Below are 24,007 nucleotides of genomic sequence, written 5' to 3'. Positions count from 1 at the left end.
GGGCCACGGGCAAGTATTAATTGATAAAGACTCCGCCAGCGGCCCCTGCAGCTCCCTCCAACTCTGTCTGAAAAGTCGGCTCTGATGACCCGTGGTTCTCCACTGTAGGAAAACAGAATAGACTGAACCTCGTAGTTCTGTGAATTTTTATAAACCATAAGAAAACTTTGTATATACACAGAGTATACTAAATTGAATTATTTGTTACAAAGAAAAAGAGATGCCAACCAGGTATTTTACGTTTCTGCTGCTGTGTAGAGAGATTGTGAAACCAACCAGAGACCCTTGCGGCCACGTCACTTGCGGCAGTTGGTGAACTAAGTCTGTAAATAGGGCCAGCACCGTCTTTGTAGGCCTGCATTGTATTATATACAAGACGTAGGCTTTAAGATCCTGTGGGACAAATCGACTGTATCTTACTTTTCCTGACAAGACTTGGAAAAGCAGGAGAGAGATTCTGCACCCGTTTGCACTTCCTGCAAACCTTTTACATTAAGGCAACAATTGAAAACATGTTTAACCAGTAGCAATCAAGCCACAGGCCTTATTTCATGTTTCCTCAACTGTACAATGAACTATTCTCATGAAAAAAAAGAAATGGCTAAAGAAATTATATTTTGTTCTATTGCTAGGGTAAAATAAATACATTTGTGTCCAACTAAGATATAATTGTCATTAAAATAATTTTAAAAGAGTTTGGAGAAAATATTGTGACGAGCTCTTGGTTGCACACACTAGGAAATGTGTTTTCTTACTCCCATCATAGTAAGTTCTACCCCGTTTTGCTTCTTCTCCACCGTAGACAGTGTTCCGCTCTGACCGGTTAGTCCTTTTCTTACATTGAAATTTCTTATTGCCAAAAGAGTGTGTGTTATGGGGAGAAAACTCTTTGAAGTCAGTCCTGCCATGCCTTGCACAAACGTGGGGAAATCTGGAGGTCTTGGGTCATCTCTCTGTTTATTCTTGAACAGAGGGCAACGGGGGCACTGGGCACTTCTCACAAGCTTTCTAGTGAACAAAAGGTGCCTATTCTTTTTTAAAAAATAAAAAATAAAATAAAACAGAAATATTACTCTTCCATATTCCTTCTGCCTATATTTAGTAATTAATTTATTTTATGGTAAAGTTCTAATTACATGTAAATTGTTTCAGCCAAGCTCTGCTCTTCTTTCAAGCCCTTTGTGTAAACCTGTTAATAATGAGCCCATCACTAATATCCAGTGTAAAATTTAACACGGTTTGACAGTAAATAAATGTGAATTTTTTCAAGTAGCAATGTGCACTTTTATGTATGTTAAGCAGTAGACGTGACCAAAGTGGTCCTTTCCAGTACCATCCCACCTTCCCTCAGGAAATCTCAGGCTGTAATCCAGAGTGATGTGAAAGAATGCGTGCAAGGTTGCCTGCTTATCTTTGCAGTGGATAGAATAGATTCATGTTATAATTATCTCTCATTATGACACAAAATCTGCAAAATGAGTTGCAGTGGGAACTAAAATTCTATAAAATAAATGAAGAATTATAATTCTACCATTAAATTCGGGCAGAAAATACACCTGATTTTTTTTTCCTTCAGTGGATTTCTCAGTTGCGTGAAAAGACAAGTTCTGAAACACACATTCCCAGTTTACAGACCATAAAGAATAGGCTGCTCTGGGTGGCAAGGTCTGTTATGAAGGAAAGTTCTTACTCTGAGTGCAAACTTCTCTACAGATAGATCTTTCTGGTTTGTGCAGTAGTCAGCCACTAAACTCTACCTACCTCACATGCTTCTCAGTCAGACAGTATTGGACACAATTAGATGTGACTGGAATCTTAAAAGGGTAATGATTTCTTTACTTTAAAATATTTATTAGATTTGTTTATTTTTATTTTATGTGCGTGTTTTATCTGCATGTGTGTCTATAACACATGCATGCCTAGTGCCCTCAGAGGCCATAGAAGAATCTCATCCCCTGGAACTGTAGTTATAGGCAGATGTAGGTGCTGGGAACTGAACCCGTGTCCTCTGTAAGAACATCTCAACTTCTGTGCCATCTCTCCAGCCTCAGGAGAAATAATTTAAAGTTTGTGTTCACATATCTCCTGGAGGGCAGAGTAAATCCTGAATAATATTTGAAGAGGAGCCATGCAGTAACCAAGTGGAAACTGACTCCTTAAACTCAGCATCCAGGTTTCACAGTCTTCTGAGAAAGAGTTCCTATAATTGATAGGCTAAAGGCCCAGAGTTTGTCAAACTCTTTTCTGGGAGAAGATGTCATTTAAGCAGGAATTGTCATTTCAGCATTGTTGCCGGGTTTTTTTACTCTTAACCTCTGAGGTATTGTAAGGTACGTAGTTCTTTGTATACGTTAGACAGCATCAGCCTGCTTTAGCCATGAATTTTTCAAACTCTACAAAAGAAAAGGCTGTGTTGGCTGTTCAGTTACTTCCATTTCTTTCTCTCCCATCAGTTCTCAGAGCTCTGAAATGATGGGGACAAGTACTTGGGCTCTAAATGGTTAGTGATCTCTTTACGAAAATCATTTTTTCACTAGTCTTTACCCTCAAGCAATACAATTTGGAAATTCATTCATCTTTGCTGCCAAAATAACAATTGTTTTTAAAATAAACTAAAAGGAATGTGTATATGTTGCTTTTAATCCAATATGGGATACCTCCCAGCACAAATTAATTTTTAAAGTTAAAATTATGAGTCTATTGGCAGTCTTTGTGAGTGTGTGTGTGTGTGTGTGTGTGTGTGTGTTATAGGGGTATGGGTGAACTTGTCTATTTGGGCACAAGTGTCCATCAGAAGTTAACTTCAAGGCATCTTCCTCAATTTCTTCACCCTGTTTTTGAGAGTCTCTCCCTGAACCTGGAGCACACCACTTTGGAGAGCCTGGCTAGCCAGACTTAACAGGATCTTCCTGTCTCTGTCTCCAGCACTGTGGTTATAGGCATACGCCACTACATGCTGGCATCCGAATTCGGGTCCTCACGCTTGTGCATCAGTCATTTTACCCACTGAGACATGACTTTAGTCCCTGACTTTTTAAATTTGATTTATCTCTTAACTTCTGATGGATTTGTTATTTGTCTACTTGCTTTGAGTCTGCTGAAACTACTCCTAGATCCATAGTTCTTACATGCTGGGTTCTTTATCTTGAGGAGCTTATAAAGTTGCTTTGCCATTTCTCTACCTGGGACAACTCCCCTCTTTTTCTGGCAATAAGAATTCTGTTGTCCATTTATCTTACATATACTTGATATAAGTTTATCTAGAGTCACCCTTTCTTTAAAAATAATAAAGTTAAGTCTCCTGTTCTCTTTGCTAAAATAATTTATACATCTCTGTGTTCATGTTCATTTTGTATGCTTTTATAGTCAGCTATGTGGAAGCTGATACAAGTTAGTTAAATGCAATGCCAGTTCCAACTCATCTACATTCATTGGAGGTAGTATGGTAACCAGTAAAAACAGGGAATGTTTGGCAGAAAATCATCGTTGCAATCTCCCCCCAAAGACAAGAAATGGACAAATTCCCTTACTTGTTCTCAAAAGAAAACCTCACATGCCCTTCTCCTGTGAGTGGATTCAGATGAGTAGGGCAATGGATGATGTATGTTTTCCTCAATTCAAGCTTGAACCCCAGGCTTAAAACTGAACTTTACTCTGTTTCATGGGGTGGGATGGGTCCAAATATTTGAACTCTAAAATTTTTATTCATTAGACTCTTAAGTTAAAAAAAAAAAAAACAAGACCAACAATAACAAAACAAAACCATGAAAGGATGCATCCCATTTGGATTTCTGAACTGAAGCCAGCTTTTTTTCATGACTCTGAAGTTTTCTCCAAGGATGATGTTCCATACCGCATTTCACAAAGGAAACAGTTCCAGATCATCCCCTTTCCTTCAAATGACTTTCCTTCAAACTTCAGTAGGAAAAGTTACTGGCAATTTCAAAATAAATGAGAACTGCTTCCCAGCCAGTATAATAAAATTAAGATGTTTTTGGTGAGACTGTCTACCAGGTGCTTCCTGCTCCTTGGTTTGGGACCTTAAAGAGCTTGAGCACTAAAGGTTAGGTGGCTGGGAATAGGCTGAGATACACCACAATGTTCTTCACTGTCTTTTTGAGTGGGAATTTTCTGTTGGGTCATATTGAATCTCCTAAGGATCACAGACAAGGTTAGCTCAGACCACCACCAAGTGGTAAGTGTGAATGTGAAGGCTGAGCATCCTTAAGCAACATTGCTTTGCACACATGATTTGTGCCTCCTTGCAAAGGCATTGAGCCTTAGCAGCTGGCAGTCACCCAAGTTCATCTGAAGGTACTGTGGTCACTGACCTGAGCTTGCAAGTCCAGAGGGGCATCTCCCTGTCAAAAAAAAACCAAACAAACAAACATTAACAATAACTTCGAAGTTCACAAGTAACTAGCTAGGCCAATTAAATATGCTATGAGTATTTTCCAATAATTCTCCTCCCGTCTCAAAATAAGGCTTCTCTAGCATCCTCCTCCCTGTCCTGATGACATGCATGCTGTTTCTCAGAAGTCTTGACAGGCAGATTTGATTTTAAAAACCTGTTGTTTCTAGGTGAGGTTTTTCTGAATAGGTTGTGAAATGTCATTATGTATACGGGTTTAGTGTTACTGGTGAGTGAGTGAAGTCAGAACTAATAAGTAGGGAATTCAGTGCAGGTGAGCTTACCATAATCTTCGTTTGCTGTAGCAAACACACACACACACACACACACACGCACACACACACACACACACACACACACGCACACACGCACACACGCACGCACGCACGCATGCACACACATGCACCATTGAAGCTGAAGGACAAAGATCTTGTGGAAATATTTAAAAGGCATAGTTATCCTTAAGCAGGCCAGAGCTGTGAGCCTAAGAGACCAATGATGAATGATCAATCTATGCAGTTTTCCACAAGCATTTTTAAATCATGAGTCAGAACTCGGCTTCTGAAAAGAGCATTTTAGCATTCCCAGCCGCATGGCTTTCTCGTTTGACTTTATTAGGCAAAAAAAGACTGACTTTTTGCTGCTCTCGTAAAAGGGCTGACAACAACCTCATAGAAGGAACAGGAGCAATAATGACAGGTGTCAGAGGGTATTGATTAGAATAAAGAGTCATTGGTGGTTTTCTGATGAAGTATCAATAGTAAATAGATGGCTTTTACACCCAAACATAGGGCTGGGCGACACTAAGTCATTTTAACCTGTAATGAGTGAGAGAGAAAAAAGAATGGCTGTCTAATTTTCGAAAGATAGACTGAATCGTTTTGTTGCATTCACTGTTTGCACATTGAAGCAGGAATACATTTGCCACATCTACCTTTTAATAGTTCCTGAGAGAGCGGGGCAAAGCTCCGTCCTAAACCCTATGCTTTTGTCAGTCAGTCCTCCCCACGGTCCTCTGAGGAGAATTTTTACTTCCCACTTTTACAAAAAAGAAAAATAATGTTCTCAAGGCCTCCCGGCTGGCAAGTGGCAGTGGCCATGACAGATGTTCTCTGACTGAGTCTGAGCGTTTGACCGACAGGAATTTGCTTGGAGTTCTAAGAAGATGTCCCACCCGACCCCAGCATCGCATTAATGTGACCTCTGCTTTCAGTCTGAGAGGGGTGTTTCTGTTGCTTTAGAATTTATCCATAGAGATGGAAAAGAAAATGAAGTGGAGATAGATTCTGAGGTACAAACTCCTGGTAAAGATAATCTACTCAGCTAAAAAAAGGAACAAACAAAAAAATCTGCTTCCCAGAAGCACATCCATTAGCCAGGTGGAAGTCCAATGTGATACTGACCATCTTGGTTACTGGTTTATCCATTTGACTATAACTTAATCAGAAAGTTCACCAGGAAGAAGCTGTAATGGAAGAAAAATATCAAAATTGATTCCCAGCATCCAAGTTTGGGTCCTCACCTAACTAATAAAATAATACTGTTTAATCGGTTTGAAGTGGACCCAACATTCACACACACACACACACACACACACACACACACAAAACTGAAATATTGAATATTTTATTTTTATTTCCCATACAACTAAGTGAAAAAAATAAGCAAAAAACAAACAAACCAACAGCAAAAGCTATGTAAAAAAATTCACAGTAGCTCAGTTTCCTGTACTCTTTTAACATGTTATTTAAAATTTTCAAGTGTGTTTCAGCATTTCGGGTTTTCATATCTTGTCATCTCCTGGTCTTTTCATTGTCTGAACAGAGACATAAAATTTTGCCCCAGACAAATGAAACTTTCACTAAAATAAGATGGTTTGCAGGGCCCTGCCCTGTGGCCCTTTGTGACACTTCCTATCCCCTGCAAACCAGGCCCTCCCACAAGCTGGGCAGTAGGCCGGCAGCTGTTACCAGGTTACACTAGAGCCCCTCCCCCTTTCGGTTCCCTGCAGTAATTCCAACTGTTGCTCTCAAGTCTTGAGGGTGGTGCCCCCGTGGGCAGGAATCGGAACTTAGATTTGTGCATACGTAAGCTCTGTTCACTTCTGTGTTGGCAACAGGATGACCCTACTGAACACCCACCCCCAGGAGCTCTGCCGGGGCCAGTCTGCAACCAGGTCTCATGCACCTTGCATGGCTGGTCTCGGCTTCTTCCGAAATGAAGAAAAGGTCCAGCGGGAGGAGAGGATTTACTTCCTGGGCTCCACTCCAAGAAGGCAGCAGGTTCTGGCCAGTCCTCCTGGCTGCTGGATGGCCAGTGGATGCCATTAACCTCTGTCCCTGTTCCCGCTGCCTCCCTCCCTCCCTTTCTTCCCATCTAGACCTTTCCAAATTTTGTTGTTTTTTTTTTCTCTTGTCTCCTGATTTTTTTATTACTTTACTTTTATGACCATTTTAGTTAATACTGTATTTTTTAGGTATCATCTTTTCATTTTATGATTTAGCCTTTCTTATTCATGTATAAGTATTTTCCTGCCTTTGTTCTTTTCTGCCTCTGTGTTCTTCTGGCTTCATAATCTTGTTTTTCTTTTTTTTAAAAAAATCTTATACATTAGCCAAGCAGCTCATTTCTGTAATCCCAGTCCCCAGGAGGCTAAGACAAGGGAATGATATTCAAGGGCAGCCTGGACTACATTAAACACATTAAAAAAAAAACTCATATTTTTATTATTTCTTTTGATATATAAAATGGCTTATATTAAATTTCTCTTACTTCTACTCTTAAAAAAAACAGATTCAACTTCTCTCTCCCTCCCTTTAACCTTCTATTACAACTGCCTTTTTACCCTGAAGCAATTCAGATGCTATGAGAGGAGAGAGCACCTTAAAGTTCAGAAGCTCTGTAGACGATGGGAAAATTCCAGAGTGCAAAGAATGATGGGAAATAGTTTGCCCCAGCTGGGATACTTCCCAGATGCAGTGTCCTCTGGTGACATACAAAGTGACATTTTCATGATTCTTACACCTTCCAGTCATCTTTCCCATATCTGGTGCAACTTTTGAAATTTACCATCTTGTCCGTACAGGTCCTTTTAGAAGGGTCACCTGAGTGACTTATTTTACTCTAATTCATGGAGCGTTTATTTAAATTATTTTAATCAGTTCATGTAAAATTTAGTAAAACATTGAGATTCTAACAACAAACACAACTGACTAATGACATTGGGGCCACCTCATACATTGGTCTCCACTCAAATTTCTCCACAATTTTGACTCACGCAAAAGAGAAAATGGACGTGCTACATGTTGCTTTATTGGGGCATTTGCCACCAGTTTGGGCCTCTAAAACAAACCTACACACAACCATTTGGTCCTGAAGAAATGCACTTTTTGGCTACCTACCCAATGCCAGGGCTTTTGCTGAAGGAGTTAATTTAACCATGTAAACCATACCCTCATAGTTGATTATCTAATACAATAATTATAGCACGTAACATTTATCAATGTTTTAACATAAAGACAAAACATCAAACCTTTGAATATATCCATTTCTTATGTATTTACTCGATTTTAGTGTTCATTTGTGTGCTGAGATATTCATGTCAATCATCTAATGAAGCAGAGGTATTAGGATCTGCACAGCTTTGGATTCTCACAGACATGGGCTTAAGCCTCTTCTCTCTTACTTAACCTCTCCTAAATTGTTTCCTCCTCCGGAAAATTGGAATCAGCCTACCTTGCCCAGGGTTGGCCCAAGGATTAGCAGTAATATATGTAAAGAGCCTCAGCACCATCCGCCACCAGATAGGCAGTCGATGGATAGCAGCCTCTTTCATTAGGAAGATATTGTAAGCAGCATAAATACCTCGTGACTTTAAGTTTGAGAAAAATAATCAGCCATCAAGACTTCAGTTGGATTGGTATTATCTTCCTCCAGCCATGTGGCCAGGAAATTTTTTCAGGAGCATACTATGAGCAGTGGTCCTGGAGCCAGCAGGCTCTGATCTGTGAGAAATGCCTTTCTTCATGTGGCCCAATGGGGTCCTCAGCTCTGTGCAGCAATCTGTATTATGGAAAGAAAAGGGGAGTAAGCCTCTGGGACTCCTGAAAGATTAATTTAGCTAATTTACAAAATCCATGCCCAGCTTTTCATCTCCATCCACATCTTCTTTTCTTTCACCTTCTCATTCTTGCCTGCAAAGCAGTAGACAGGTCCCTGGACGCAGATCTTATGTCATTTCTCTCAGTAGTTAGCCTTAGCTGAATGGATACTGTTAGGATGGAGCACAGAGTGAAGGAAGCCTTTACCCTGCCTGAGCTGTGGTAATGAACGTTCATTTATCACCGACTTTTGGCCAAACTCTTTATGGAGAGCATTGTCTCACTTGTTTTTAAAATTCTAATTCTCATACCAAATCTGTAATAGATATTATTTGTATTTTATTAGTGAAAAATAGGCTTAATGAGGTGGAATAACTTGGGGAAGTTGAAAACCTGAGTCAACAGAAAGTCTAAGAACTTTATTACCAGGGAAGTGGCATGTCCAGAAACAGAAACAAAAGTGTTTGTTTGTTTGTTGTTTGTTTGTTTGTTTGCTTGTTTAGACAGGGTCTCCTTATGCAGCCAAGGCTAAGCTTGAACTCTTGAGCCTCCTGCCTTCATCTCTCTAGTGTTGAGAAGAAGCACCTGGTTTTAAAAGATATTTACAACCCAATAACACAAAGCCTCACCTAGTATGAGAAAAAAAGAGAGTGGTTGACTGATGGAGTCCTGAGAAAGGGTTATTGAGGAGATAGTGTTGGATCTGGGTTTTGGAAGCTGTGCAGGAGTTGGCTGGATGACACCAGAGCTGAGGGATGTTTCAAGTAGATGCAAGAGTACACGAAAAGCAGACAGATAGGATGAGACACTGGGTGATCTACGGGGGAAAGCCATAGTGGAACAAAAGTCTGGGAGACAGGTTGAGTCAATCCGAAAGGGTGCTCTAGTGCTTTCAAATTGTAGAGACAGGAGCTGCTGCATCACACCCAGGTTACAAAAATAACAACAAAAAAGAGAAGTAATATTAGTGTTGAGCAAGTTCTCTCACGCCAGCTTCTGTGGTCCAAGACTCTGGAGAGACATCATTCCAAACAAAGGACACAGCTGGTGAAGAGAGTCTGGGCCAGGAATGAAAGTAGCAGACGGAAGGATCAGACACGGAGAAAAGACTGAGGCAAGCTCGGTGCCTTATTAGCATTACTTTATTTAATATTAACTCGTGTAAGGAAATACCCTTCATTGTTTATTATTGATGACAGATTCCAATTAAAAAGGCAGTGAACATTTTACTTCCCCAGCACTCTGATGAAATTCTTAAGAAAATTATTTCAGGGAAGAGAGTTTTCTTTCAGATCATGGTCCAGGAGGGTTTCAGAACATCCTAGCAGGAAGAGTATGGCAGGCCCTACCAATTCCCATCACAGCAGCTGACAGGAAGACACAGTAGATGTCTGCACAAGCTGGCCACTTCTTTGTTTCTTCATACCATCAAGGACCTTCAGACTATGTGATGGAGCTACCCACAATCAAGACAATCCTCTCTGGGAGCATCCCCCACAGACATATCCAGAGATGTGCTTTGAGTACAATCCAATCAAGTTGATAAAATGAAGCACCATAGTTAATACTTCTTGGTTTTTCTCAAGATGAACATAATAAATGTAGTTTCTACATCAAGAAACAGATGCAGACCCACAAACCTCCTGTGTCTTATCAGTTGCAGCTCCAAATGCAGCAGTAACTGACTCCTAGCACTGTAGTTCATTCTTGCCTACAATAGATGTAGTGGAAATTGCAATACAATACCTTGTATGTGGTTTATCAACATTCTGTTCATGAAATTCACTCAGGCAAGAGTGTGCAACTGTGGTTCCTGCCTTTTCTTTCCTGTATAAAGCGTCACTGATGATACTAATGTATATTACTTAACTAGCCTTGGATTCTTTTCTTTCTGTGCTATTTTAAAGTGGTCAGCCTAAAATTTCAACAAGTTAATTACTCAGTTTTCAGCCAGAGAGCTGGAGAATGATGGTGCTGGGAGTCTGGTCCAGTGTTATCTTATTTGAAAGCCTAAAAGACAGTGTGATGTGATGTTTAATTAATGTGTAGACATGAGCTGTAATACTTAATAAATTAATTAAGTATTTGTTATGTTCAGGGAAGAGCTGTAGCTTCCAAGAGCACACTAAGGAACAGAGCAGATTCCCTGGAATGCTAATGAACATGCTAGACATGCAGAAGTTTATTGCAGGCACTAAAAAATATTATACAAGCCACTGGTATTCATGTGTAGGGTATACCTTTGCCAGGAGGTCCCCTATTCTCAGAACTTCACGTGTATTTCTTTCTATGAACTGACGTATACAACAGAGAGGCGAAGAGTGAAAAAGAGATATTGGTCTAAGACTTTGAAGGGACACCCTTGCCAACAGAGGATGCAGCAAGTTAAAAGAGTCTGATTCAGGAACAAGAGTGCATACAGAAGGATCAGAAGTAATGCAAAGACTGAGAGGAGTGAGGGGTTATCCAGGTACAGCTGTGAGTCCTGGAGACATGATGGAGTAGTCCGACTAAATGTCGCTATCTTCCAGTGTCCTTGCTTCCTTGTGGAGTACATCAGTCTCTCGGGTGTAACAAATCCGTTCTTTTCATAAAGGTGAGTGCACTGATGATGCAGTGGATGGTGTCCAGGTTCGAAACTTTGCTTTACCCTACTCCTGTTATTCTCCTGTGAGGACCCACCTTGCTGCTGCTGTTGACCCCACGAAGTGCTGAAGGCCTGTGGATGGTGAGAGAATGTAACCAGTTCAGATTCTTACAGTTACATGCCTGTAGTTTTCTGTCACTGGCAGTCTGGAAATGAACTGTCTGAATAGGCACGAGGGTCAGAAGCCCTTCAAGAGACTAAAGGGCACAGAGGACAGGATGAGCAGGAGGCTCTGTGAAACTTGGCCAGGATACCCCATGCTTCATTCTGTTATGATGACAACACACTCTGACTATAAACAACTCAGGGGAGGGAAGGATTTCCTTGGCTTACATTATGGGTCACAGTCCCTCACTGAGGGAAGTTGGAGCAGGAACTTGAAGCATAAACTGTGGAGGGGCACTGCATGCTGACTTGCTTGCAGATTCATGTGTAGCTGTCTTTCTTGTACAGACCCAGGTAATGGAGCCACCCACAATGAGCTGCACCCTCCTACATCAATAAACAATCAAGACAATCGCCCAAAGACATGCCCAGGCCAATCTGACCTGCACAACCCCTTAACCGAGTCTCCCCTCTCAGGTAACTATAAACTGTGTCAAATTGACAGTTCAACTAACTAGGAAACTCTGAACATCATTGGTTGTTTTGTTTTGTTTTTCTGGAAAGTCCAAAACCTGAGAGAGCGAATTTCAGAAGAAGAAGCTGCTTGTTTCGATCAGCCATGGTTTGGGCTTCTGTGTCCTGCTCTGTTTCAAGGTGACCTGATGTTGCCTGTTGTTCATCATCACGAGCCTGTTCTCATTATATGCCTCCCTGATTACTGTTCTGCAGGTTGATTGGAACTGTATTCAAGACATTTGTACATCATAGTTCCTGGACACATCTATATGTTAGCAAATCAAGTATGATTTATCTCTGGAATTATTGGCTAGGGTCGGCTTCTTCTTCTCAATGCCTGCTCTCTCTAGCTTATAATTTTAATTAGCACTTGCTCCTTGTTCTTACTGAGAATGGGGATGGCTGTCACTCTGGCACTGAGTCTCAGCCTCTGTTGGAACGTGACTCTGAGTTCTACATTCAGATTCCCTCGTCAGCTTGGGGTGGAGGATGAGGGAGCAGTCAAATTAAAGTTGAAGCATATAGGAAGTAGAATGGCTTTTCAGTTTAGGGGTGAATTGAATTGCTGTTGGAAAAACTGGATTTGAAAATCCGGTACATATATCCACCATGCCCAGTTCTGGCTTGAGATCACCCTTTCCAAATGCTGTGTGTGACTCATGAGAAGGTGGTCCCACATCTGGAGAGTCCGAAGGTCACCTCTGTCAGTTCAGGAGGAAATAAATGGCAGCTGTCATTGCTGGGTGACTGTAGCCCTGCTTGTTTGGACTACAGGCCTCAGGTAGCAGAGGATGATGGGCAGACTCTGGTACTTCTGCCTTGAACTCCCAATGCTGGATGGCAGATAGGCTCCTTCATGCCCAGTGTATGTGATGCTGGGGATTGAGTGTAGGACTTCATGCATGCTAGACAAGCACTCTGTCAATAGAATCCCAGGGCCAGCCCTGACTGTAGCAGCCTTTGCCACCCATACCACTTTGTCTTCTCCCATCTTGCTTCATAGAAGCATTAGATTTTTCTCTCACTTTGCTTTTATGCTGAGGGAGGTAGAGAACCACTTCCTTAGAAGGCCTATCATTTGGTTATGGCAAATGTCTGCACACGAGGAAAGTTCAATTACTTCCTGAATACATAAAATAATTGTAAGAAAAACCTGCTTTGAATTTCTGATTACCCGCTCTTTCCCCAAGATAATATTGTATTGTTTCTCAAAAGATCTAGTATCTTGAACAAGATAATTATATCTCTACTAAAATGCAAGTAAAATTTCTCCTCTCTGAAAAACAAGAGAGGTGCCGATTTCAGAAAGATTTAGGTTCAAATTTAATCACTTTGTCTCTGAACTTCAAGTGAAATTCAATTATCCTGATCTTGACTTAACACTGAGGAACACACAAACAGTGCAAGCGAGAACAGATAAGGAAGGCACGTGTGTGAAGAGCACGAAGAACAGGGACAGAGTTCGGGAGATTTAAGAATGACATTAATCAGCAAGGTAAAGCTCCTTTCTTCCTGAAAAATGCAACGGGTACTAAATAATATTGGTTAGCTGTAAATACGAATGTTTATCAGTAGCAAGTTGGTGCAGTTTCAGGGTTCCTGGGCCTGTGTTGAACAGGATATTGTAAGAAAGATTCACTTTCATGAAGCGAAAGTGTTTGAAATGAAGTACAGTATCCCTGAGGCTTTTTATCACCCACTAACGCTTAGAGGCCTTTTTATCCTAGAATCTAGTTTGATCATCAGAGAAGCAGTATAAGCTTTGCCCTAAATGAACAGTGCACATAAGGCAAGGATTTTCCTAGGAAAATTAATACTTAATATTTGCTGTGTTAGTCAGGGGTCTCCAGAGAAGCAGAACCACTAGGGTGTGTGTGTGTGTGTGTGTGTGTGTGTGTGTGTGTGTGTGTGTGTGTGTGTCTGTGTGTGTTTGTCTGTCTGTGTGTCTGTTGTGGGGGGTTGTCCATCAGGTTAGGGAAGTTGGTAAGTCTGAAGTCCCTGGGGACTTAGGGACAGCCAGTGCTCCCATCTGTGCCTACAGCCTGTGAGGCTGAGAAGTTTGAAGGGTGTTCTATTCAGACCTTCAAGCGATGGGTTAAGAACAGCTAAGCTATGGAGGGCAGTCATATCTGTCCTTAAGGTCACAGATTTAAATGTTAATGTCTTCCAAAGACATCTTTACAAAGACGCCCGGTGTGCTGCCTTCAAGTCAACACGAACATGCTTACCATGGTTGTCAGTCCCGAGTCTTAAGTTTCCATTTCTGCATTCCACTGGAGGCGTGTGCAAAGACTATCCCTCTGGCCTAGTTTGGCTTTACTTTTAAAATATTACAAATATTTGGATGTTTCACACCTGAATCAGTAATAACCATGGCGGAGTAAACTGGACTGGGATACGGGGGAGGGGGTGTTCAGAGAGCGAGACTCATAAGAAGACCTCAGATGAAACTGGGGTCCCCCTGCTCTTCCTCCTCCTTGTTACTTGCATGCAACAACTCACCAATTCAAGTTGACGCCCTTTTCATGGAAAAAAGTAAAGGAACACTGAGCCCATAAAACCACTACTATTTGAAAGACACCTGCTATTTGAACAGGTTATTTTCTACTCACCCATCTTCAATCCACCTTGTCTCCCATCCCCATCAAGCTTCCTTGGGTATACACTGCATCATAGCCAACCTTCCTGCAGTAACCCCTTCAGTCTCCAGTCCCACACAGTCATTTAAAGGAACTCCAGATATTGTCTTTCCCAAGGCTCTGCTCTCTCTTTTTCTTTGACATCCTGTTTTATGGACAACATTTTCAAATCTGCATTCCTGACTTTCAGAGCTCTCTGTAATCTGACGCTGTACCACCTAGAAGACTACATCAAACTGCCTTCCCTGCCCATCCCCCGTGTCTCCAACCCATAGTCCAGATGCTGGGCTGGACATCTCATTCCAGGAATGCCTTTCCTGTAGCTTGTTTGTCTAAGCTGCCTGCTTCCTCTGAGGACTCTCTGACTTCTTTGCATCATGATCTCTTAAGGGCAGTTGTCAGTTTTAAGGATTTTGCCCCAATGTAAATATACATTTTTATTTAAGGTTTTAAATTCCATAGAATATAGCTCTTAACTTGAGGAGTCCCTTAAGTTTCTTTTCTCTGCAGCAACCCCACTTCCTTGCACACACACACACACACACACACACACACACACACACACACACACACACACCAGTAAAGTTTCCATTGCCTAAATATGTATTTCTAAACCAGTTACATCACCCAGAAGGCCAGCATCCAATATAGGCCTTGTGTTGTATGCATTTCTGAATACTAAACTTACACTCATTGTTATTTCTTTTTCTAAATTCATTTAGTAAAAAAAAAAGAGTGCAAGTTGGTTGTATGATTCTTCCTGGGAAGATGTGAACAAACGCCTATGCACCCAGAGATAGGAAATCCATAAGAGAAATGATTACATCTACATTGACCTTGATGAACAATGAGGTTACTGGAGTCATGTAAAAAAGCATGTGTGCTGAGCTACTCACAGGAGTTTGGGTAACTGAAAGACAACTGCATCACCAAAAAGCATGGGTTAGGACTGTCCTGTACCCACCCCTCAGAGGCCTGTTGACGAGTTTCCATAGTAACAAGAGCCTCCCAATTCCCTCCTGGAGGAAGCATTTCCAGCTGGATAAGATAGTTAGCTGCCTAACAACCCTGTATTTGAGATGATGCATGTCGATAATTTACACACTGTTCTCAGACACAGGTAGGACAAGTACAGGCTTTGCTCTATCCTGACCACTTCCTTTTCATGAGTCTTACCAACCTGAAACAATAAAGGTCCTAGAATTGCCTCTTCTTGTCTCAGTAAAGAAGAGAACTGTCTCCCACAACATATATTAGTTACTGAGATTTGGAGATGAAACTATTTGTAGTAACTTTCCAACCAGCTCAAGAGGCTACCTCGCCGGGCGGTGGTGGCGCACGCCTTTAATCCCAGCACTTGAAAGGCAGAGCCAGGCAAATCTCTGTGAGTTTGAGGCCAGCCTGGTCTACAAAGCAAGTTCCAGGAAAGGTGCAAAGCTACACAGAGAAACCCTGTCTCGAAAAACCATCAAAAAAAAAAAAAAAAAAAAAAAAAAAAAAGGCTGCCTCTAGGAAGAGTAATGAAAGGGGCCAATGCAATCATATGCTCTATTGACAAAATGGAAAGAGCCACAAAGCCATGACCAAGCATTGTAGAGTAAGAGAAAGAAAATGTCAGACTTTTCTTCTATCACACATTGTTTTTTCACTTTGAGAAGATGAGTGAAGTTCTAGAGATGAATGATGGTGAAGGTTTTGCACAATAATGTGACTTTCCTTAAGCACCAAACCATATGATTAAACATAGTTAAATGATTTATTTTATCTCATGTATATTTTGCCACAATTTAAAAAAGTAGTTTGGGCATTCTTAGTTCTTTAGCATAATATATCAATTATTTAATTAAAGTTCATTTTGACCCATTTATAACTAATGTAAAATAGACACAGAGATCAACTAGAATTAGTTTTGTTTATAAGATACACCATTGCTTCTATGAGAAGTGATTAACAGGAACAAAAATATCATAACACTGTAAAAACATTTTGACTTTCTGTGGAGGGGGGCAGAGTATCACAGGAGAAGCAAAAAACAAACAAAAACAAGCAAACAAAGCAAAATCATGAGCATTCAAAGCTTAAATACGAAAAGTAGATGCTTTTTTTCATAAGTTAAAAGTTTGAATAAAGAGGTCTGGTTATAGAAACACCATTTTCAAGTAAATAAGGCTTTATGCAAACATAATTTGATTACAAAAAAATATAAAAATATATACATAGAAATAATGAAAAAATCATGAAATAATCAATTTATAATAAAAATGTTCAAATACAGTCACTATATACTCATGTAAGTATGACTATGAAGATCTGGTTATTTTAAAAAAAATAGTGACTCCAACAGCATAGCAGAATGGCTAACCTTCCCGAGCTATTGTTTTTACAAAGGTCATCAATACAACCCCTACTTTGCTCTGTTTTAGCCTTCATGAGGTTATGTGAGAAACTTATAAGCAAGTTTAGTGCAAACACAGAGAGAATTAGATTGTCAAGACTACACAGCAACCTCAAAGAAGCTGGGGAGTTTATAATCTGAGGAAAAAATATGTTGAAGACTGTGAAAGTGGGATTATTATAGTATCAAAGGGAACTACTGGTTCCAGTTTTGTAGAAGAAAGAAAAATAGGAAGTAGACATTACAAGATGATTTACATTACACTGGAGGTGTTTTGGTAAGATACCAATTTTGCAGTGGGTTATGAAAGGTGGTTTGAAAAATCTTTTTGTGTTCTATTTAAAACAGAAGAGATTTCCGTGTGTGTCAGGTGGTTCTGTTTTAGGGTAGAAGATTTGCTCCAAACCCTCCTCAAAGACCCCTTCAGAGCTGAGGTTCCAAGCCCAGACTTTATACAAGCCAGCTTTACCAAAGCATGTTTTAAATAGATTAAACTTTTTGATAAAACTGGCTTTCATGCACTCAGCTGACATATTCTTCTAATGTTCATGGGGTCCACTTACACACGCACTTGATTTGTTACGAGATCAAGTGAATAGGGCAAGTTATTTGCCTCACCAGAAGAACTCTCTCTGGTGTCTGTGAAGGGTGGTTCTTCTCCTGGGGTTTGTGTGGAACAGATGAAATGAGGAACATGTGAACTGCACAATGCAGAACAGGCCAAAGGAGATACCACAGCAAATAAAGCCTCACACAGCAGCAGAGAGGGAAGCTGAGAATTAGGGAAATAAAGAAATGCACACATACACATGCATGTATTAAATACTTCTGAAGATGTGCAAATATTTAAAGATGCCTTTGTTTTAGTGTTATAGATAATAAACATAACAACAATACTCATAGAGATAATTCTGGCTGTTTGCTAGTCAAGTAAACCTTCAGTAATATGTTGCAGCTGGGACAATACCTGAGTCAGTACAGTGCCTGCCACACAAATGTGAGGATATGAGTTCAGATCAGCAGGAACCTCTTTTGTGGGGCATGGCAGCATTCATCTATGACTCCATCACTGGAGAAGGGGGGCACTCAGATCCCTGTAACTTTGGGTTCAGTGAGAGACACTGGCTCAAAAAATAAGATAAAGAGTAAGAGGGAAAAATACTTGCCTTGAAGTCTCACCTCTACATGGACATACACATGTGTATGTGCACATGTATACCCATATGCACATATCTCACAAACATGGACACACACACACACACATACACATACACAGGCACACACATATAATGTTATGAAAAAAGGACCTATCATTCTCCACTTCTAAGAACCCTCATTATGGCACAGTGGCTAAAAGAAGGGAGGAGATACAGAGGGACTGAAGTACCATTGAGGAGGTGAAAGTCAGACTGCTTAGGGACCATGAAGACACAACTTTAAATGTTGGCATTTCTTCTGGACAGTAAGGCACAGATGTGTGATGGAACTGTATATGCTTTCTCACTCTAGTGATCAGTGACTGCTGGAAGTGAGAACCATAGTCTTGAGACCTTGAAATGGTTCAGATAATAAGCAAAAGAGGAGGGGGAGGCACAGGAGGATTTTCTTGAGAAATAATAGGAAAAGGATTTACAGGATGTAACTGGTAACTGTATGTCCAGGAGGGAGAAAAGACATTGAAGACATTTTCTCTTATAAATTTAGTTTTAAATGCCAGGTGTTAGGGGGCCAGCAAGATGGCTAAGAGGATAAAGGAGCTTATCGTGCAAGCCTGTAGACCTAAGTTTGATCCACTGAACCCACACTAGATTGAGAGAACTAATGCTTAAAGTTGTCCTTTGACCTCAACACATGTACCATAGCACACATGTTACTATGCTCACCCACAGTAATATTTTAAAAGAAGATCTGAATATGGTGTGTTTGCCAGTAATGCCACTTTGGGAAATAGAGGCAAGATGATCAGGAGTTCAATGCTATGTCAACCTGGGCATAAGAGACTCTGTCTTAGACAGATAAGTAAATTAAATGTAAAAATGTGGGATTGCACATTATAAACATTATCCTCACAGAATTGACCATGATGTCTGAAATGCATTGGTTGTCCTGGTCATTAATGTTTGTAAGAGCTTAATTTGTTTACTCAGATTTTAAACATCCTGCCAAAAATATTTAATGCCTGCAAAACAATGAGAAGTACGTTTTTGAATGTGTGGCTAAATGACAAACATTCAAATCTGTGTGAACAGTTCGCCAAAGAGTCTCATCCGGCCAGGTAAGTTAACAGTCCCTCCCACATCATTGCGACCAAGTTGAAGAATTTTAGGCAATGTTTTTAGTCTAATCAAAAGTTCAAATGACAAAAACGCTAATCACAGGAATTTGGTGTTGCACAACATCCAAGAAAGTTGAAGAAAAGGAGAAACTTGAGGATCCATCCTTTCAACTCAGCAGGAGAGGAAATAGCCTGTAGCTAGAGTTTTCCTGCCTGGCCCACGGTCAGGGCAAATCTCTCTCACCCGCCAGTCCCATAGCCGCTCAGACCCGATCAAGTAAACACAGAGACTTATATTAGTTACAAACTGTATGGCCGTGGCAGGCTTCTTGCTAACTGTTCTTATATCTTAAATTAATCCATTTCCATTAATCTATACCTTGCCACATGGCTCGTGGCTTACCGGGATCTTCCCATACGGCTTGTCATGGTGGCGGCTGGCAGTGTCTCTCTCCCAGCCTTCCACTTCCCAGAATTCTTCTCCTTGTCCCGCCTATACTTCCTGCCTAGCCAATGGCCAATCAGTGATTTATTTACTGACCAATCAGCAACACACTTGACATACAGACCATCCCACAGCACTTCCCCTTTTCTTTTCTTAAAAAGGAAGGTTTTAACCTTTATATATCTCTAAAGTCAGCTTGGTATATTTGGGAATTTGGGCGTAGTTTCTCTTACTACTTCCTGCTGGAGGGGGGCGCTGTATCTTATGGGGATACAAAGAAAATTTTAGGATTATGGAGTAGTCCATGAGGGTATGTCGTCTGAGCCAGTTGCCTTGAAACCATTCTGGATGTTGGATCATCAGGGCCATGGTGTCATCGGAGACCTTTCAGGGGGTCTTGGCTGGTCAAACCTGATGTATCTTAATCTTGAACAAATCCATACCCTCTGGCTTTCTGTGGAAACAAAATCAGAGCCTCCTTTCTAAAGCAACATATCCTTACATCCAAATTTTGAAGTCAAGGTACCTTTAAAATATATGTTTTGGCATAACTCAACAGCTTTTGTAATCAAATGTTTTTCTTTAGTTACAAATATCAAAGAGAACATAATCCAGATTCTTTGTGTGGTAGCCATCTTTACGTGGCTTATTTTTTTATATTAGCTTGAGCCTATTGTTTTAAACTGCAGCCTTCTAAGCCTGAAACAGCACTGGCGCTGTGGCTGCTGGCTCCGCCCACTTTAGCTTCCCAACATGGCGGTAGTACGTGTTTACCGCCAGCTCTGGGAGCTATCGTGGGTCAATGTTTTTATCCAAGCAGCATGCAGCCCAGAAACCTCTGTTTTTGTTTTGTATTAGCAAAGGCTAAATCCACCACACAGCTTAATGTGTCATTTGCAGAGGCCTCATTCCTGCCATACGGCGGCAGGTCGAGCACGCACGCTAGGAACCCGCCAGCAGTAGCTCAAACACGCAGGCTGCCACTAACTTGAAAGAGACAACTAGGAACTGTTCTCAGCTCCGTTTTAGAATCTTTTTACTCAGGTTTTAGGTGGAAACTCTTGCCAACACGTTGGGCGCCATTTGTAGCTAGAGTTTTCCTGCCTGGCCCACGGTCAGGGCAAATCTCTCTCACCCGCCAGTCCCATAGCCGCTCAGACCCGATCAAGTAAACACAGAGACTTATATTAGTTACAAACTGTATGGCCGTGGCAGGCTTCTTGCTAACTGTTCTTATATCTTAAATTAATCCATTTCCATTAATCTATACCTTGCCACATGGCTCGTGGCTTACCGGGATCTTCCCATACGGCTTGTCATGGTGGCGGCTGGCAGTGTCTCTCTCCCAGCCTTCCACTTCCCAGAATTCTTCTCCTTGTCCCGCCTATACTTCCTGCCTAGCCAATGGCCAATCAGTGATTTATTTACTGACCAATCAGCAACACACTTGACATACAGACCATCCCACAGCAATAGCCTGCACAGACGGGCAGTGTGAACAAAGCACAAAGGTCTCTCTCACTCCCTGGTCCAGCCATTCTGTTTATCCTCAGCAGCCTGGTTTCCACTCCTCTTTCCCCTCCTTCACTAATCTCATTTAATTTTACGCCCTTCATTCAGTTCCTGCTCTCCTTCAGTCTAAAGACACCTTAATTTTCTTCTAATTGCCCACCTTCATCTTCTCTCCTCCCTGTGTGTAATGTTTTCCCCATGCATGGCTTTGCCAAATCCCTTCCCCTACCTGGCCATCAAAGATCTCCTTCATTTTCTCTTCCTCTACAAAACCCATCACAATCCAGTGTGTGTGATGTTGGTTCTCCTTTATTCTGACTCGCTTATTGTTCAGTCTTCAAAAACCACAGATGCTGAATTCAAAACACAACATAATGCCCATGGAGACTGTGCTTAATTTCACTCTATTCTCCTCCAGGCTGGATGGTTCTATTTGATCATAGTAATATCATGTGGTCTGCAATGCAGGCGCATAGAAGGTAGGAACTGACTGCGTTCGACTCACCATGAAAAGCAGTACAACACAATGGTGTTAAATGCAAGATGAATTAAGTGTTGTAATGGGACCATCTTAGAGAATGGGTACCAGGAATCAGGCTGAGGTTTATTGGCAAGATTTGGGCTCATATTATTTGTGTTTCATGGTGTAGAGTTTGAACTCTGAGAATCATGGGGGGCCACTGTAGGGCTCACCATCCCTAGGTAGGTTGCCCTGGACTGTAGAAGGAAGCTAGCTAAGTGTGAGCCTGTGAGCAAGCCAGCAAGCGGCATCCTCTGTAGTTGATGATTCAAGTCCCTGCTTCTGTTCCTCAGTCAAGGACTGTGACCTGGAAGTCCAAGCCAAATAAACCCTTCCCTCCCCTAAGTTGCTGTTGGTCAAGGTATTTGTCACAGCAACAGGATGAGACTACATCAGTGCTCATATCTCATCAGGGAGGTTGTGGGTGTCCCTTCATGCTGTCTTAGGCTGCTGTCCTTTTCCAATGCTCTACCCTCCGAGGCACTCACTAATCATAGAGCAGACACTGTTCCACCAGCATGCACTGTTTCCTCTAACTCTGCAAGTAAAGATAACACTCACTGCTTAATCACTCTTCTCTCAACAGGTAATGCTAATAAACCAGTGGGAAGAATGGTAAGATTTAGTGTGCCATTTTCAGTGTTCAGAGTCATGCACTAAGATCTTTGACATTCTATCACTGACTGGAGCATAGAGAGTAACTCACAGAGAGTAACTCAGGTGTGCCCTCAGCGTCCTCATTCCTAGGTAGAAATTATCAGTGTCCCCAGCACAAACCCTGGGCTTCTAGAACCTACAGAGCTTACTGCAAGATAGCAGCAGAGGATCCAGCAAAATGCCATCCCCTAGTTGTATCACCATTCTTTATTAATTTGTTTGATTTGAGACGCTGTCTTCTCTAGGCCATGCTAGCTTTGAAGTTTGTTGTGAGGCTAAAGATGATTTTGAATTCACGATACTCTTAATCCTTACTCCCCAAGTGCTTGGATTAGGGTGTGTACCACCATTCCTAGCTCAGATCTCCATTTCTGACAGAGTTGAGGCAAAGGTTAGGATGTGGAGATTCCAAACGACAGGAAATGATGACTTCCTTGGCAATGTCTTTTCTGTCAACTAGGAAACCAAACCTGGTCAGGCTGGAATGAGTTTCACAAAGACACACAGCTCTTTGAAGAATAGAGTCATTCTGCCTCTTTGGTCAAATTACTGTCATTATCAGTAAGAAACGCTGATAATCATTTCAGGGTTTGATTTCTACATCTTTGTAAAGCTCGGTTGTTATTATTAATTACTAGTTATGATTCAAAGGGATAGTTACTATTGTGACATTTTCACACACAGATATAAATACAATTATATTTACATTTTATTTATCTCTCCCTCTCTTTTGTTGTCTCCTTCCTGCTGTTCTCCTTATTTGGTCCTTCTTTTTTGGTCCCCCAAATTGTCCCTGCTTTCACTCTCATGTCACACAGACTACATACTCTCTCTGTTCCCCCAGTCCTCATCCCTTTAAACCTCTTCCTCCCTTTCACAGTTACTTTTCTATTCCATGTCCTGAGCATGTATGTATGTGCATGTGTGCATGTATGTGTGTGTCTTAGTTAGGGTTTCTGTTGCTGTGAGGAGATACCATGAACCATGGTAACTCTTATAAAGGAAAACATTTAACCAGGGCTGGCTTAACCTTTGAAACCTCAAAGCCCACCCCCTTGTGACACACTTCCTCCAACAAGGCCAGACCTCCTAACAGTGCCACTCCCTGGTGACCAAGTATTCAAATCTATGAGTCTATGGGGGCCATTCCTATTCAAACCAACACAGTATTTGTATATATGCATGCATGCGTATGTATGTATATGTGTATGTATGTATGTATATATGTATGTGTGTATGTGTATATGTGTGTGTATGTATTCATGATGTATGTATGTGTATATGTATGCATGTATGATGTATGTGTTTATAAATCTATGTCTAAGTTTTCTTCTGAGAGAGAACAAGTGATAATTGTCTTTCAGAGTCTGGCTTACTCAACTTTACATGTTTCTCTTAACTTAAAGCTTTGGCAAGCTCAGCGGTCTCATGTTTATAGATGATAACACAGTGATAGTAGACAACACCCACAGTTTTCAACGGAAAGTTCCCCTCTTCCTGGGACCTCTGAAGACCATATCTACAGTTCGGTGAGGCCGGTGGTGAAAAGTGACTTGTGTCCCTTCTCTCTTGAAAGCCAAATGCCTCGAATGGGTACATGCGCCAACTTTCATCCTCTCCCCCCTCTCTGGGGACAGTGGAGGTGATGAGTTAACACAGGTTTCACTCTGGTTACCCACTGTCCTTTTTATCAAGGAAGGACAGTCTCATCCCTCCCTTACTGACAGGAAATGAAGTACCACAGAGGCCTCAATTTGCCTTCCCACAGCCACTCAAGCCTGGGCA

General features: G+C 41.3%; 1 long non-coding RNA gene across 1 annotated transcript in view; it reads right to left on the bottom strand.

The window, feature by feature from the left end:
• LOC131913661 (uncharacterized) overlaps positions 1–5,877 on the bottom strand; it is a 9,632-nt gene extending 3,755 nt beyond the window's left edge. The window contains exons 1-2 of the long non-coding RNA XR_009379948.1: positions 5,815–5,877; positions 4,332–4,361 (exon numbers count right to left, since the gene is read on the bottom strand). This is a non-coding gene — a long non-coding RNA (uncharacterized LOC131913661). The remainder of the gene's footprint in view (positions 1–4,331; positions 4,362–5,814) is intronic.
• Between the last annotated feature and the right edge of the window lie 18,130 nt (positions 5,878–24,007).

This window comes from Peromyscus eremicus, chromosome 6 (assembly GCF_949786415.1).
Source record: "Peromyscus eremicus chromosome 6, PerEre_H2_v1, whole genome shotgun sequence".
NCBI lineage: Eukaryota > Metazoa > Chordata > Mammalia > Rodentia > Cricetidae > Peromyscus > Peromyscus eremicus.
This window is presented reverse-complemented; position numbering and strand designations above follow the sequence as displayed.